This window comes from Lactuca sativa, chromosome 8, assembly GCF_002870075.4.
Source record: "Lactuca sativa cultivar Salinas chromosome 8, Lsat_Salinas_v11, whole genome shotgun sequence".
NCBI classification, from domain to species: domain Eukaryota; kingdom Viridiplantae; phylum Streptophyta; class Magnoliopsida; order Asterales; family Asteraceae; genus Lactuca; species Lactuca sativa.
In genome coordinates, this window is record NC_056630.2 from 207,645,611 (window position 1) to 207,661,266 (window position 15,656).

Here is a 15,656-nt window from a genome sequence, read left to right on the forward strand (position 1 = left end):
AAGGGGGTTGGAAGAAAATTCCCTTTGTATAAAGGAAAGTTCGTTCATAGCCTATCCCATCCCACATGGGTGGAAGGATAAAACACTAGGAGGTATCCAAGGCTATAAATTGGGCCTTAGGGATTCATTCCTCCTTGCTCATATTTTTGGCCTGAGTATTTTCCACCTTCTTTCTCCCTCATTGTGGAAGAACATTCCTTATATTTCATCCCTCCTAGTTTAATATTTGTTTCTAATCTATTGAGTTCATTGGCTGTAAACCAAGAGAGGGATTATAGTTTGGATCCTTATCATTTAAACATGGTGGCACGCACAAGGAGTCAAGCTCGAAGATCATTAGCTGCCAAAGAGGTTAGTATTCTTCTTGGTATTTTTGGCTTTCATAGTTTAGAAGTAATAGCATGAAGCCATAGATCCATAGGTTGCATGTACACTTAGGAAAATTGTTTTGTTGTTTCGATTCTTCCGCTGCATAGTTATTTAGTGTATTTATTGCGTATATTACCCAATAGTGGTATCAGAGCCATTGGTTCATGGTTACCTTCATCCTACATCTATGTTTTCTTAAAATATTGGTTTGGAACTGAATAATGAAAGACTAATTAAAAAGTTCGTAACATGATAAAACCACAATCGTATTTCACAATGTGAACAAGTAGTTCACTATGTGAACTCAGCACATTCGGGATTGTCAAATTTTCCTCTAGTTTTCAAATTTGAAGTTTTGATAAACATGGATAAATACCTAATTTAAATTGTTTAAATCTGAAAAATAAATAAACATTATCTAAATGTGTTTACTTGGATAAATATTATTTAATCATGTCTTTGAATTTGAATATTTATTTGAATATTATTTATCATATATAATTATAAATTTGCATATTAACTCCTCATGTTTTATTAATTGTTACATTAAATCCTTGTAATTAATTTGAATTAATAAATAGAAAACTAAATTTAAAGGTTTTAAATTTAAACCCTTAGATATATATATATATATATATATATATATATATATATATATATATATATATATATATATATATATATATGTAAGATCCATATCTATTATATGTATAAGAGAATTGCAATATGCATCCATGCATATTTTAAATATTGACATTGTCATTCTTACCTTGACTAGGCGCACCCGTTCTAATGTAAGGGTTTAAGGAGGTCTCTATGATTCCTAATGAGGTCAGTTTTTAATATGCTTCGTGCTTACCACCCTCAGCGCCCTATTGCATTTTGAGAATGGCGTTACTGAAAGGGTTTGATAGGGATGATAGTCAATCTAAAAGTATTCTTAATACAAGTATAAAACAAAATCATGCTTTATTAAAAAGTGAATCTTATGTTATCCATGAAAAATACACATTCTCTTTATAACTTTTTGATGGAGCTTGTGTGGTTAACCGGCACGTCAATTTGAGAGTATAGGTAGAGAATGATGTGAGACTCTCGAATCTCAAGCGTAACTTGAGCCAGGGACCACATAATTATGTATGGGGTAATTCACCATCTATTCAATAATCTGCGACATCCCCGTCATTGAATTTGAGATGAATATAATCTGAGATTAGCATGCCATTGATAGTCAATGAATCTAAAAGATCTTGGAATTTCATAGTGATTGAATTTGACGAAGATCTTTGTGACAAAGAGCTTTGTCTAGCTAAATAGCTTCATGGTGTGTTTACCGCATCCATTCACACATCATGAAGCCAAATATGGATCCTAGCCTTATTCTAGTAATTTGTTTTAGGGTAATTGCTAATTAAGGATTTGTATCAAATTAATTGAAATCTTATCTTTTGTAGATGTCGAACCAAGCAAACAACAACAACAAGAATCTTCTCTTCCTCCTCCTCCTCCTCCTCTAACTCAAAACTCAAAGATGTCCTCCAAGAGAATTGAAAAGTTTGCAACAACCAAATCCCTTTTGGATTGCGAATACAAACATGGGGAATCTGTAAGTGTGCATTTTCATAAGATGAAGACAGACTTTGATAGACTAGCTGATTTGGGTATTGGGATTTCGAAAGAGCAGATCATGGATTGGATCTTGTGCTCTCTTCCCACTTCATTTATTAAGTTCCTTTTTGACAAAATGGATGATCGCAATATGACCCTCATGGAGTTTCACGACTTGTTGATAGCAGCTGAAGCTAGTGTACAAAAGAGTATTTAGCTCGTCCACCCCACATTGGTCGCTGATCATGGAGATGCTGAAGGGAAGCAGATTTCTCATCCCAATAAAAAGGGAAAGACCAAGGTTGGAAAGTCTAATCAAGGTACTAAGAGAAAGTTCCATGATGAGATAGCTCATTGTGCTGATCCAAAAGAGGCGATTTGTTTTTACTATCAGCAAAAGGGACACTCGAGGAGTAGTTTCCCTAAGTACCTCGAGGACCTTAATAAGGGAAAAGTCAAGGTGGCTAGCACCTCAGGGACTAAGACAAACTATGAAGTTGAAGCATGGAGAGCCAACCTAATCATGGGAAACAGGCACAAGTCAGCTGTTACATGGATTGGGAACTATGAGCTCATGCTTAGTGGTGGTGTTTATCTTAGTTTATTAAATTGTTGCTACTCGCCTGATATGGCACGGAACATTATTTCCATTTATGCACTTTATAAGGATGGTTTTCATTTTTCTTTTGATAATGATAATGGTGACATTTTGGTTTATAAGAATGGTTTTTTTATTTTTAAAGCTAGTCCTTGTAAAGGTGTGTATGAAAGTATTGTTTGTGATGGTGATGTTGATAAAATAATAAAGAATGTTGGTTCATCTAATAGTGAATTAGATAAATCATGTTTGTGTCATTGTCAACTTGGCCATATAAACAAGAAATGCATTGCCAAGCTCCAATCTGATGGAATTTTGGAATCCTTTGACCACAAATCGGATGATGTATGCGAATCTTGCTTAGTTACCAACATGACAAAAGTGCCATTCACAACCCACTATAAAGGAGGCAAGGATTTGTTGGACCTAATCCACACGGATGTTTGTGGACCCTTCAAATCTGCCACAAAAAATGAAGAAAGATACTTTGTGACTTTTAATGACGATTTTAGTAGATATGGATATATCTATCTAATTAAGAATAAGTCAGAAACATTTGAGGTGTTCAAAGAGTTTCAACTGTGGTGTTCTGGGAGGAGATAATTGTGGAATAGTTTCACAATTATCTCCTCCCAGAACACCACAGTTGAATGGTGTCGCTGAAAGGAGAAATTCAACTTTGTTAGACATGGCTCGATCTATGATAAGTCAAACTACACCTCCGATATCCTTTTGGGGGGGTATGCCTTAGAGACAGCCACCCACATCTTAAACCTCATACCTACTAAGAAGGTGGCTAAAACACCCTCTGAAATGTGGAGTGGGACACGTCCTTCTCTAGCACACATAAAGGTTTGGGGGTGTGAAGCTTTTGTTCATCGCGAGGCGAATGATAAGCTTGAACCCTGATCAGCGAAGTGTTACTTCATTGGTTATCCACAAACGTCATTCGGATACTTTTTCTACAAGCCTTCGGAAACCAAAGTGTATGTTTCTTGAAAGGGATTCTTCCTTGAGAGGGATCTCATTTCCAAGGAGGACATTGGGAGTCATATTGACCTTGGAGAGCTTCAAGATTCAAATGAAGAAGAACCTTTAGTACACACTAGCACTCAACCCGAGGTGTCTCAAACTATAAAGGAGCCACAACCTCAAGCAGAGACACCTGTTAAGCAAAATGATATATCTCCATCTCCCCTTCTCAATTCCAATAGAGTTCGTTATCCTCTTCAGTTCTATGGTTTCCGTGTGAGCACGGAAGGATACGTGTGACAACCCAAAATTTCCATTCTGTACAAACTATATCACTTTAATAGAAGTTATAGCAGTCACAGTTAACTTTCAGACTTTTTGCGTAAGTTGAGTAATTCAGGGTTTACACTTCAGGAAATATCAGGAGAGTGGGTGCACTAGGGTTTTGTGCAACACTGTTATTCCAACACTCTATTATATTAGAGATCATTTCAGGAATAAAAATATTTTCTGCCAAAAATATCTCAGAACTATAAATAGAATTCTAAACCAAATTCATTCATTATTCACATTTCCAACTAGAGAAAAGCCATTTTCTCTCTCACGGATCTTCGGGTTTTTATCCCAAATCGTGAGTACCTCTTTCTAGTAATGTTAGAAAGCTTTATATGTGTTTATAACATGATTTAGAAGGCTAAATCACCAGATCTAGGAGTTTACTCCCCAAGGTGTTCTTGGGCGGTAAACTCCCGAAACCGAGCCTAGCTTGTTCATTGTGTTATGCTACTACCTTAGACTCAATTGTAGGTGTATTAAGGACAAGAAAAAAACCAAAATCCACCCAAGTTTGGGAGTTTACGGCCCAAGAATATCATAGGCCATAAACTCCAAATTCAAACTCAAAATGGTACTTTTAAGGCTCCTATAGCCTTATACAATTACCTAGACTTGTTCCCATTTAATCAAGGGCTTGAACCACATCAAAATCACCTACCAAAGTGAGTTTACAGCCAAGACATGGTTCTTGGGCCGTAAACTCCTTAAAGGGGCACCAAAGTGTGCCTAATGCCGTCATATGCTTGGAATAAAAGTCTAGAACCTATACCACAAGTGCAAGAGACTTGAAAGCATCAAAAAAACACCATACTTAGAGTTTACGGTCGTAAACTCTAAGGGGAATGGCCTTAGGGCCGTAAACTCCTAATTGGAGTATTTCTAGACCTTAAACCCTTCCAAGAATTTAACCACCAAGTTAGAATAATTCTAGGAATCATTTGGAACTTCAAAACACGCAAGACACCCATGGTTGGGAGTTTACGGCCGTAAACTCAAGAGTTTACAACCGTAAACTCCATTTGTGATGGTATATGGGGAGTAAACTCACATATAGGGTCCTTTGGAACCCTAAACACAAGTACCTTGTCCCACAATAGCTTAGATGCAATCCTTAGGGCTTAAAAACACTTATATAAAGTGTTTATTATGTGTAGGATGTCTTAACTTTATCAATTAGTAATTTAAGACTAATTGAATGCATATATGTGTGATAATATGTCCATTAGGATCGTAGTGTGTGTATAAGACCTCGCTTGACACCTAGTCATCCTATACCGTTCAGTTCATCCCAATCACCAACTACATGTGAGTTCATACCCCTAATCAATGTTTTAAATGATTTTAAATGCCTTAAATGGGGGGGGGGGGGAATACAAGTAGAAACAAGTATGTTATTAAATCATTGATATGTATTTTATAACTGTGTTTTTCATTTAACAGATTTCACATACTACAAAATGTGACGCAAGAAATGGTTTTAAATCTTAAAAACACATTGTTATCGAATGTTTTACCTTTGAAATGTATATTAAATTGACATCAAGTCATTGTTTATTATTCTTCAAAATCCATAAGATGTCTTACAAAACCATTTTACACTCTTGAACTAATGCATGTACACCTATATTCTTATATATGTATTGATGTTACAGTTTACAACTTTCATTTAGTTTTTCACACTCTTGAGTAGTAAGAGTGTATAAACATACTTGAACAACCAATTACCTTCCAGTAAATTATCATAGGGATAATTTGGAGATTTCAAACATAATTCGTATTACAAGGAATCACACAAGAGTCAGTTCATTCATGAGTCTATACTAGTACATTACCTGCTACATGAGTACTTACATATGTTTACCTGATACATGAATATGTTTACATATACTTACCTGTTACATGGACACACATACATGAATACCATACAGGAACACTATTACATAGGTGCATTATCCTGTATTAACTTACCTGGATGCTTGTACATAGAACTACGAGGATGATTTATTAGTACTTACTGTGTAAATTATCTTTCCTATCCCGGTTCAATGGGATAGCTCGGCGGGACTTACCATTCCGAACCCCACTGATTAGCACCAGTGGTCGATGACCATCTTCGGAGGTCTAAGGTTACTAATTATACTAGGTAGATCGATAACCGGGGCTAACCCCTCCACCCACCTGCTGCTGCTACAGAGGACAAGTGGACAATCTTCGATTTTTCATTAGGTTATATCTTTCGCTTAATGCGATGTAGTGTTACTCCTAGTACCCAGCGATGACACTTACATTATTACTTTTTCTGGACAAATCTTCGGATGTTCAATAGGTTACATATTTCGCTTAATGCGATGTTGTGTTAGTCCTAGTACCCAGTGACAACACTTACAGTAGTACACTTTCCTGTTTACTTTATTTTGTGATACTTTCACATAAACGATGAGTTAGACTAAGTACTTTAGTACTAAACAATTAAAGGAAAACTATCATTTTACTTACAAAACATTCGGGTCTTGGTAGAAGACTACATAATCATAACAAAACATTCGGGTCTTGGTAGAAGACTACACTTCATACTTATAGAAAATAAGGGATTTTCTAGGGTTTTTCATACTTACATTAACATCTTCACTTAAAGGTTTACATGGCCTTCATGATAGATTTTCATAAGCATGACAATGACACTTAAATACTTATGAATTCACCAGCTTTAAAGCTTATACTCTCTTTCAAAATAACTTGTATTCTCAGGTCAACATTAGACAGGTACGATGGCCAGGTTTTGAGAAGACGGAGCAGACAAGACTCGTCTTTTATTTTGATTGTATATTTTTGGTGTCTTACTACAATGAAAGAACACACATGTATTAAAATTCTACTTATAATGCAATGGATGATGTTGTTGCTTGTTTATTATATTACACTGTTGTGATATTGTACATGACGTCCTCCACCCCTGAATGTTTCCGCCGTTCGTGGTTTTGGGGTGTGACAGATTGGTATCAGAGCATTGTTTATAGTGAATTAAGTATATCAACCCATAAAAGATATACTAACTATAAATACATCGGGATTAAAACACTCTGTCTAAGAGTTATACTTTTAAATAATAAAATATTTAACAAAGTATACGTGCCTGCATTCATACTAAAATCAGTGTCACAATGACAAGAACAAAATTATTACGATTGTTGAATATCACAAGTAAGCCTGGGGATATATGGTCAGTCTTGCGAATGGCATAGCCTGATCAACTATGCTGGTCCGAGGAGTGATTAGGATATGCCCAAGAATGGTTGTGATATGGCAACAAGTCTAAAAACTTACCAACACAACCATAAAGAAATACCATATGGGTATTTGGTCTTGCTATAATTACCTTAGTCAGTCGTCTATTATAGCTATTCCTTCTGTTGTTGGACTATGGGATTTAGTCCATGAGACACATTCATTAATCATTTATTCTTATCCAGGTCATCATCTTTTAAATGTATAGTTAAAGATGCCGCCACGCAGGAATCCAAGGCGAAACCCAAACAACGAAGCACCAATACCACCACCTCCACCACCACCTAAACCTCTTCAACCACCAAATCCTTTCGATGCCAACATGTTCCAGGCAGCTTTCACAGCAATAGTTGCAGTTGTTGTGTCAGCAATCAACGCTCCTGTCCCTAGTGGATCAGGAACAGGTGCACCACCCTCAAACCACGGCGAAAGCCATGGACACCCTCCGGAATGCACCTACAAGGACTTCACTAACGCCAAACCCCGCAACTTCAATGGAACTAGGGGTGTAATGGTGTTGAGACAATGGATTGAAAAGATGGAATCTGTCTTTGAAATATGTGCTTGCCAGGAGGGCAACAAGGTCAAGTTTGCAGCTTGTACCTTCTCTGACAGAGCACTAACATGGTGGAACAGCCATGTTAACTATCTAACTTTGGTGGTGGTGTATTCCATCGGCTGGGAAAAGTTGAAAGACATGCTGATGAAAGAATACTGTACTCGAGGTGAAATACAAAAACTCGAGCAAGAATTCTGGGGTCTACAAATGGTTGGATCCGACATCACTACCTACACAAATAGGTTCTGTGATTTGGCAACCTTATGCCCTGATATGGTTGCTCTCCAGAGCAAAAAGATCGAGAGAAATATCTGGGGACTGTCGCCCCAGATCCAGTCAAGTGTGATCGCTTCCAGGCCTATTACCTTCGATAGCACCAAGGAACTGGCACAATCTCTCATCGATCACCGGAAAACCTCAGAACACAACAATCCCTACACCTGTACCACAAAAGTCCAACCCCGACTACAACAAGAAGGGGTGGAATAAGAGGAAAAGAGGGGCTCTGCAAGGATCCTCCAATAAGCAACAACTTGTGGCGATCAATGCTGCCACAGTGACTCCTCTTGCCCCTGCGAACCTCTTACCAGCAAGAACATATGTTGGAACTCTCCCGAAGTGCACCAAGTGAAACTTCCACCACCACGGACCTTGCAAGGAGATGCAGTGCACTAACTGCAACAGGAAGGGGCATACAGCCCGTTTCTGCAAGGCTCAAACAGCTCAAGCCGCCCAGGCTCCTAACGCTGGTATGGGCCAAACTTGCTATGGTTGTGGCGAAGTGGGACACTACAAGAGGAACTGCCCTAAAGAAGGAATGGCTGGAGGGGTAGGAAGAGTTATGGCCCTAGGACATGAGGAAGCACTAGCTGATCCTACGATAGTTACTGGTACGTTCGTCCTTGATAACTCGTATGCTTGCTTACTTTTCGATAGTGGAGCCAAGAAAAGTTTTGTAAGTCACAAATTTGCACACCTGCTTAAACAAAAACCATGTGCAATAGATAGTTCATTCACGTTAGAAATGGCTAATGGGAAAACAGAGAGTACAAACTGCATATACGTAGGTTGTACCTTAGCTTTAGATGGCCATACTTTCAAGATAGATCTCATGCCAGTCCCAATTAAATGTTTCGACGTTATCATCGGTATGGATTGGTTGAGTCTTCTTCATGCTGACATTATGTGCTTCGAAAAAGTAGTTCGTCTTAACCTTCCTAACAACGAAACCTTAGTTATCTACGGCGACAAACCTAGTACGAGCCTTCACATCATTTCGTGCATTCAAGCCCAGAAGTGCTTGCGGAAGGAGTACCATGCCTTTCTCGCACACGTCGTCGATACCAGTCAAGAACTGAAAGACATCCAGAAAATCCCAGGTGTACGCGACTTTCCCGATATATTCCCAGAAGAACTTCCCGGTTTACCACCACAACGCCAAGTCGAGTTCAGAATTGACTTAGTGCCAGGGGCTACCCCCGTAGCCAAATCTCCTTATCGTCTGGCACCGGTTGAAACGCAGGAACTTTCCAGTCAACTTAACGAACTTCTCAAGAAGGGATTCATTCTACCAAGCTTCTCACCATGGGTAGCACCGGTCTTGTTCGTCAAGAAGAAAGATGGATCGTTTCGCATGTGCATCGACTATAGAGAACTCAACAAACTTACCATTAAAAATCGTCATCCTTGCCCCGCATTGACGATTTGTTTGATCAACTTCAAGGAGCCAACTACTTCTCGAAGAAATATCTGCGATCCGGATATCACCAACTACAAGTATTAGAGGTGGATGTTCCATAGACAGCCTTCCGAACTCGTTATGGGCACTACGAGTTTGTAGTGATGCCGTTCGGATTAACTAACGCGCCCGCAGTATTCATGGATCTGATGAATAGGGTGTGTCATCCTTACTTGGATCAGTTCGTCATCATTTTCATTGATGACATACTCATCTACTCTCGAAGTAAGGAGGAGCATAGTCAACATCTCCGTAAAATCTTAGAAACATTGCGATCGGAGAAGCTCTACGTGAAGTTCTCAAAGTGCGAATTTTTGATTCGACGAGTCGAATTCTTGGGCCATGTAGTTAGCGAAGAAGGTATACACGTGGACCCTTCCAAAATTAAAGCCATCGAGAACTGGTCAGCACCAAACACACCTACTGAATTTCGTCAATTTCTAGGTCTAGCTGGCTACTATCGCAAGTTCATTCAGAACTTCTCCAACATAGTGAAACCTCTTACAACCCTGACCCAGAAAGGCGTGACCTTTGACTGGGAAGAGAAACAGGAAAGAGCGTTCCAAACGCTCAAACAAGCCTTGTGCACCGCCCCGATACTATCCCTTCCCGTAGGGATAGAAGACTTCATTGTCTATTGCGATGCATCCAATCAAGGACTCAGATGTGTTCTGATGCAGCGAGGTAAAGTCATCGCCTATGCCTCGAGACAGCTGAAGACACATGAGGTTCACTACACAACCCACGATCTTGAACTAGGAGCAGTTGTGTTTGCTCTGAAGATTTGGCGACATTACCTGTACAGTACAAAAAGCACGATCTTTACAGACCATAAGAGTCTACAACACATTTTCAACCAGAAAGAGCTCAACATGAGACAACGACGGTGGGTTGAGCTACTTAGTGATTACGAGTGCGAAATTCGTTATCATCCGGGTAAAGCCAATGTAGTAGCCGACGCCCTAAGTCGGAAAGAATATACTGGTCGTAGAGTCAAATCTTTGACTCTAACTATCCATTCACACTTGTCCACGCAAATAAAGGAGGCTTAGCTCGACGCTTTGAAACCTGAAAACGTGGCGGGTGAATCCCTTAGAGGGATGGATAAGAACTTGGAAGTCAAGGGTGGCAGAGCCTTATACCTCATGGATCGGATCTGGACACCGAAACACGGTGGCTTCAGAGACTTGGTCATGACCGAAGCTCACAACACTCGTTATCCCGTCCACCCGGGTTCAGATAAGATGTATCTGGATCTTAGAAAGTTATACTGGTGGCCTAACATGAAAGCAAATATTGCTACCTTCGTGAGTAAATGCCTTACTTGCGCAAAGGTAAGGTCGAATACCAGAAACCCTCCGGTCTTCTACAACAACCGGAGATACCAGAATGGAAGTGGGAGCGGATCACTATGGACTTCATAACCAAGTTGCCCAAGATGACGGGTGGACTTGATTCCATATGGGTCATCGTCGATAGACTGACCAAGTCTGCACACTTCCTACCGATCAAAGAAACAGACAAGATGGAGAAACTTACCAGAACTTACATTAGGGAGATTGTAAGGTTGCACGGCGTTCCTATATCTATCATCTCGGACCGAGATAGTAGATTCACTTCGAGGTTCTGGCAGTCATTGCAAAGTTCCCTAGGAACTAGGCTGGACATGAGTACAGCCTACCATCCACAGACCGACGGGCAAAGTGAGAGAACTATCCAAACCTTAGAAGATATGTTGCATGCCTATGTGATTGACTTTGGAAAAGCTTGGGATATCCATTTACCCCTTGTTGAATTTTCCTACAACAACAGTTATCATACGAGCGTAAAGGCAGCTCCATTCGAGGCCCTCTATGGCCGAAAGTGCAGATCCCCTCTGTGCTGGGCTGAAGTGGGTGATACCCAGTTAGCTAAGGGACGAGTTCCCGAAATCACTCTCACGGGTCCGAAGATCATTCGTGAAACGATAGAGAAGATCGTTCAAATTTGTGAACGATTGAAAGCCTCTAGAGACTGACAGAAAAGCTACGCTGAAAAGCATAGAAAACCATTGGAGTTCCAGGTGGGCGACCGAGTCCTACTGAAGGTCTCACCCTGGAAGGGCTTGATACGCTTTGGAAATGTGGGAAGCTCAATCCAAGATACATAGGGCCTTTCGAGATTCTCGCGAGAATCGGCCCTGTAGCTTACAAGCTCAATCTACCGAAAGAACTCAGTAACATACATCCTACCTTCCACTTGTCAAACTTGAAAAAGTGTCTATCCGACGAGACTCTTGTTATCCCACTCGACGAGATCGAGATCAACGAGAGCCTCAACTTCGTGGAGGAACCATTAGAGATCATGGACCGAGAGGTCAAGCAAACAAAGCAGAGCCGTATCCCGATAGTGAAGGTGCGCTGGAACGCAAAGCATGGACCGGAATTCACTTGGGAACGTGAGGATCAGATGAAACTGAAATACCCTCACCTTTTCGCTTAGTTATTTGTAATTTCTTATTTGCTTCAATTCTAATTTCGGGACGAAATTCCTTCTAACGGGGGGATGATGTGACAAACCAAAATTTCCATTCAGTACAAACTATATCACTTCAATAGAAGTTATAGTAGTCACAGTTAACTTTCAGACTTTTTGCGTAAGTTTGAGTAATTCAGGGTTTACACTTCAGGAAATATCAGGACAGTGGGTGCACTAGGGTTTTGTGCAACACTGTTATTCCAACACTCTATTATATTCGTGATCATTTCAGGAATAAAAATATTTTCTGCCAAAAATATCTCAAAACTATAAATAGAATTCTGAACCAAATTCATTCATTATTCACATTTCCAAATAGAGAAAAGCCATTTTCTCTCTCACGGATCTTCAGGTTTTTATCCCAAATCATGAGTACCTCTTTCTAGTAATGTTAGAAAGCTTTAGATGTGTTTATAACATGATTTAGAAGGCTAAATCACTAGATCTAGGAGTTTACTCCCCAAGGTGTTGTTGGCCGGTAAACTCCCGAAACCGAACCTAGCTTGTTCCTTGTGTTATGCTACTGCGTTAGACTCAATTGTAGGTGTATTAAGGATAAGAAAACAACCAAAATCCATGCAAGTTTGGGAGTTTACGGCCCAAGAGTATCATAGGCCGTAAACTCCAAATTCAAACTCAAAATGGTACTTTTAAGGCTCCTAAAGCCTTAGACAATTACCTAGACTTGTTCCCATTTAATCAAGGGCCTGAACCACATCAAAATCACCTACCAAAGTGATTTTACAGCGAAGACATGGTTCTTGCGCCGTAAACTCCTTAAAGGGGCACCAAAGTGTGCCTAATGCCTTCATATGCTTGGAATAAAAGTCTAGAACCTATACCACAAGTGCAAGAGACTTGAAAGCATCAAAAACACACCATACTTAGATTTTACGGCCGTAAACTCTAAGGGGAATGGCCTTAGGGCCGTAAACTCCTAATTGGAGTATTTCTAGACCTTAAATCCTTCCAAGAATTTAACCACCAAGTTAGAATAATTCTAGGAATCATTTGGAACTTCAAAACACACAAAACACTCAGGGTTGGATGTTTACGGCCGTAAACTCAAGAGTTTACAACCGTAAACTCCATGTGTGATGGTATATGGGGAGTAAACTCACATATAGGGTCCTTTGGAACCCTAAACACAAGTACCTTGTCCCACAATAGCTTAGATGCAATCCTTAGGGCTTAAAAACACTTATATAAAGTGTTTATTATGTATAGGATGTCTTAACTTTATCAATTAGTAATTTAAGACTAATTGAATGCATATATGTGTGATTATATGTCCATTAGGATCGTAGTGTGTGTACAAGACTTCGCTTGACACCTAGCCATCCTATAGCGTTCAGTTCATCCCAATCACCAACTACAGGTGAGTTCCTACCCCTAATCAATGTTTTAAATGATTTTAAATGCTTTAAAGGGGGGGGGGGGGAATACAAGTAGAAACAAACATGTTATTAAATCATTGATATGTATTTTATAACTGTGGTTGTCATTTAACAGATTTCACATACTACAAAATGTGACGCAAGAAATGGTTTTAAATCTTAAAACACATTGTTATCTAATGTTTTACCTTTGAAATGTATATTAAATTGACATCAAGTCATTGTTAATTATCGTTCAAAATCCATAAGATGTCTTACAAAACCATTTTACACTCTTGAACTAATTCATGTACACCTATATTCTTATATATGTATTGATGTTATAGTTTACAACGTTCATTTAGTTTTTCACACTCTTGAGTAGTAAGAGTGTATAAACATACTTGAACAACCAATTACCTTCCAATAAATTATCATAGGGATAATTTGGAGATTTCAAACATAATTCTTATTACAAGGAATCACACAAGAGTCAGTTCATTCATGAGTCTGTACTAGTACATTACCTGATACATGAGTACTTACATATATTTACCTGATACATGAATATGTTTACATATACTTACCCGTTACATGGACACACGTACATGAATACCATACATGAACACTGTTACATAGGTGCATTATCCTGTATTCACTTACCTGGATGCTTGTACTTAGAACTACGAGGATGATTTATTAGTACTTACTGTGTAAATTATCTTTCCTATCCCGGTTCAATGGGATAGCTCAGCGGGACTTACCATTCCGAACCCCACTGATTAGCACCAGTGGTCGATGACCATCTTCGGAGGTATAAGGTTACTACTTATACTAGGTAGATCAATAACCGGGGCTAACCCCTCCACCCACCTGCTGCTGCTACAGAGGACAAGTGGACAATCTTTGATTGTTCATTAGGTTATATCTTTCGCTTAATGCGATGTAGTGTTACTCCTAGTACCCAGCGATGACACTTACTTTATTACTTTTTCTGGACAAATCTTCGGATGTTCATTAGGTTACATATTTCGCTTAATGCGATGTTGTGTTAGTCCTAGTACCCAGTGACAACACTTACAGTAGTACACTTTCATGTTTACTTTATTTTGTGATACTTTCACATAAACGATGAGTTAGACTAAGTACTTTAGTACTAAACAATTAAAGGAAAACTATCATTTTACTTACAAAACATTCGGGTCTTGGTAGAAGACTACATAGTCATAACAAAACATTCGGGTCTTGGTAGAAGACTACGCTTCATACTTATAGAAAATAAGGGATTTTCAAGGGTTTTACATACTTACATCAACATCTTCACTTAAAGGTTTACATGGCCTTCATGATAGATTTTCATAAGCATGACAATGACACTTAAATACTTATGAATTCACCAACTTTAAAGCTGATACTCTCTTTCAAAATAACTTGTATTCTCAGGTCAACAGTAGACAGGTACGATGGCCAGGTTTTGAGAAGACGGAGTAGACAAGACTCGTCTTTTATTTTGATTGTATATTTTTGGTGTCTTACTACAATGAAAGAACACACATGTATTAAAATTCTACTTATAATGCAATGAATGATGTTGTTGCTTGTTTATTATATTACACTGTTGTGATACTGTACATGACGTCCTCCACCCCTGAAGGTTTCCGCCGTTCGTGGTTTTGGGGTGTGACAATACGTATTGATCAGTGATCGTACACTAGTTGATATGGAGAGGCCATGTAACTATAAGGAAGTGATGATAGGCATTGAGGCTGCCAAGTGGAAGGAAAGCATGAAGATAGAGATTCAGTCTATGCATAACAACCAAGTTTAGAATTTGGTTGATCCTGTGCCCGACACTAATATTGTTGGCTACAAATGGATCTTCAAAAAGAAAACAGGCATGGATGGGAATGTGCACACATTCAAGGCTAGTTTGGTTGCAAAGGGTTACACACAGACTCAAGGAATTTATTATGAGGAAACCTTTTCACCAATAGCCAAGATCAAGTCTATTAGGATATCGCTTGCCATAATAGCTTTTCATGATTATGAAGTATGGCAAATGGATGTGAAAACCGCTTTCCTTAATATGGAAAATTTACAGAGGAAGTGTATATGGCACAACCTGAGGGTTTCATAGATCCAAAATATCCAAATAGAGTGTGTAAGCTTGAAAGGTCGATATATGGACTTAAACAAGCATCTCACAGCTGGAACCTTTTCTTTCTTCAAAGGATCAAAGAGTTTGGTTTTTCATAAAGTGAAGGTGAGTCCTGCGTATGTATCAAAGCTAGTGGGAGT